This window comes from Etheostoma spectabile, chromosome 15 (assembly GCF_008692095.1).
Source record: "Etheostoma spectabile isolate EspeVRDwgs_2016 chromosome 15, UIUC_Espe_1.0, whole genome shotgun sequence".
Classification (NCBI taxonomy): domain Eukaryota; kingdom Metazoa; phylum Chordata; class Actinopteri; order Perciformes; family Percidae; genus Etheostoma; species Etheostoma spectabile.
The window spans coordinates 6,114,865-6,118,124 of NC_045747.1; the positions used below are offsets into that span (position 1 = coordinate 6,114,865).

General features: G+C 37.6%; 1 protein-coding gene across 1 annotated transcript in view; it reads left to right on the top strand.

The window, feature by feature from the left end:
• elfn2b (extracellular leucine-rich repeat and fibronectin type III domain containing 2b) overlaps positions 1 to 3,007 on the top strand; it is a 59,614-nt gene extending 56,607 nt beyond the window's left edge. Inside the window, exon 4 of the mRNA XM_032538067.1 lies at positions 1 to 3,007. This exon is cut by the window's left edge and continues 3,254 nt beyond it. The gene's annotated coding sequence lies outside the window, so the exon portion shown is untranslated.
• Positions 3,008 to 3,260: the final 253 nt, after the last annotated feature.

Sequence of the window (3,260 nt, forward strand, 5' to 3'; positions counted from 1 at the left end):
AGAGAGAGAGAGAGAGAGAGAGAGATTTCGAACCTTAACCTAAAGTAGTTGTGTGAGTAGCTGTGTTTGCACTCTTTGGTGTTCAACACATCTTTCAAGTAACGCTCTTGCATGGTTCAATGAGTAATGTATGTTGTCCTAAACTGTCCTAAACAACATTTTCCCCATTAATGATATGAATTGTGATCATAATTTGAAAGAGTACAGAGAGAAATTTTATGCGAGACCGATAATAAAAGAAAAGCAAGAATATATACTGTATATATATATATATTCTGCAGCCACTGTGAATGTAATTACATTACAAGCAGTACACCACAGTACATTCCAGATCCTTTCTCTAACATTATAACGGATGAGGCACAGAGAGAAAGGACACTTATAATTACTGCCAACATGTCTGTTCTATTCTGGAAATTAATGCTATTGTTGTCTGTTGATAACCTAATTAGCCATCTTTTTGACAGGCATGTTCGCTTGCACTTTACGCCTCATGATTGTGTGTGTGTGGCTGTTTGGTACACTGGTCAGTGTAAGTGGGTGTTGGCATGCCTTGTCAGATTATATTGTATGTGCCCAAATTGACTTAGATTAATAGTTGTCATATATTTGCCATTGGCTGGTTGTCTGAGTCTAAACAGTATTCGATTATTAATGGCATGGACAAATGTACAAATATCAACAGTGTTTATTGTATTTTCCCAGTTATACATCACATTGCCATGATGCTTAGATATATCACAGTAGTACATTGTCTTTTTGCTAACACAGCCATAATCTAATCATTCTTGTATGGTGTCATCCATCTACCTGGCCTTTTTTTTACTGAAGGAATCTACTTTGGATTTTCCTAAATGATAGTATAATTTCCTGGCATTCTGACAAAAGGCATCCTGCTTGAACACAGTGCTGTGTAGCCTTTGAAGTTTTGAATCATCAGCTAACATACACAATCTGAGACATCCTACCCTAAAAATGTGAAAACTGAATCAGTGGTCCTTACTCCACATTTTGTTCAGGGCTATATTCATATATATTATATATGTTTAATTTTTAGGAAGCTTTTTATCTCTCTTTTGCACTTCTTTACCTCCCACTACCTGTTCTGCTCCTGCAGGTCCAATGGGTAATGGGTTTGGTTCTGTTGTGTTTGATTAAATGAAAAAAGTGAGAAATTTCTTTTCTTCTGCACAGCACATAACACTTCTTTTCTTCTTTTTTTTAGAGCAGTTGATTTTTTTAGCATGCACTTAATATTTATCGACAGCGTTTCCTTTCCTGGATTGTTCCGCTGGATGTCCCTAACTTTTGGCCAGATGTCCCTAACCTTTTGCTTTCTTTGTGTTGGCATTCTCAACTAAGGTTGATTCAGAAAACATTCTCCGAGCTAGAACCAACAATCACATTACAATTATCTTTTTAGGAGGAAAATGTTCATCACACAATCACGATCATCACCCATTTTAATTCCAGAGGTTCCACCAAAACTAGTTTGCGAGGCTATTTCGCAGAGGCACCGTATGTGCATTTTTATCTTAGCGCCGCCCCAAGACGATTGTGATTGGTTTAAAGAAATGCCAATATACCAGAGTATGTTTTTCTCTTATCCCGTATAATTGTGTGGACTAGCAAGCACTTTCTCCACAGCGCTGTGGAGGAAGGTCTGGCAACGTAGGACTAGCATGCACTAGACTCCTCTGAATAAATGCCGGTTGAACAGAAATGAGTATAGAAATATGAGAGGGTGGTGTGTAATGGTATCTTCATATTGATCTGTGTGTTTTTTCCTTCCTCTTTGTTTTCATAAAACACATATCTCTGTCTCCTTTTTTACTTGTTTTATTGAGATGTGTGCATACAGTCAGGGTCATAGGTCATTGCCCTTGGAGTCAGTGTTGTGCTATGAGTGTTTACATTTAAATGGACCACATACATTTGAGAGCCTCATTGTAACCTTCTAGTAATAGCGTGTCTGGGATGCACCACCTCATCCGCCTTCTTTAAATGAGAAAGCACCGTGCGATGAAATGTCTCCCACTGATCTTCTGTTATCTGAGATTAGAAAGTTTCCAAAGGAAATTGTTACTGTGATTGACTCAGACAAATCAGAGGAAAAGATTTTCTTTGCTGGTACTGAGAGTATCTAATCCTACAGACGGAATGTGGTGCATTTAACTCCCCAGATCCTCAACTGCCATAACAAGTTTACAGAAAGGGACAATGAGGATAAGTGTAACAATAAATTCAGAAATGTTCAGTAATATCAGGATTGCTCATCATTTCAGGAGTAATGTATGTTAATCTATCTGACAAGATATAATGTGACAGAAAATCCTGATTATTACCGTTTTCATGGATGCTTTTTTATTTCATACGTTTTTTTATTGTAATTAACATATTTACCAATTTTATTTTTTCAGAAAATAGATTTTCAGGTGTACGGATGTATGTTCAACTGCTCTTCTGCTCAGATTTCATTCACACATTTATTTGATTAATCTCTATAATGATACAGCATTACAGGCCCAACAGGGAACATTGTCAATGCAAGTGGGAGAAGTGCCAATCTGTCCAATGATTTATAAACAGTGATTTCACTATAGCGCCAATGAGTGCTGGAGGGGATATTGTGTTTCTCATCATTAATCATTTCTTGAAAGTCTTCTGCCAAAATAACCACAAGGTAGTCATGTGAAATGGAAAGACTAGCTTGCACACAATCCAATTTTTTTGGGATATCTACAGTTACTCCACAGGATTGGAGCTTTCGATAAAACAGAGTACACCCTCAAATTATTTAAATCTCAAGCAGGACCAAAAGTATTTCTCAAAACATTAGCCATGTCAGTCTGTCTGTTTTTTGTCCCCCGAAGCCGGCATCAAACCAAAAAACCCTTCTTTTCCTTCTCCTTATATCCTCGTTGAACCCCTGGAGGGTGGCCAGCTCAGAGATCAGTCTTCCCCTATCTGTGTATACTGCCAGAAAATCACAGAGGCTTTCAATTTCTAACATGTTAATGCTTTGATCCTCTCTTATATTTAACCCCGGACCAAATTAAACTAAACACTAGTTTCTTGAATTATGAATCACTGCCCAAAACGGGGAGTGGATGTATGTCTAATCCGTTTCTAATTTACTAAAGGAGTTAAATGCTTCCATTAGCAAAGACTACAGTGCAACGTCTCAGTCCTCCCATGACATACTGCACTTTTTCTGTCATTGAAGCAATCTCAGTCAAAATGTGACTTTGCTTTTACTG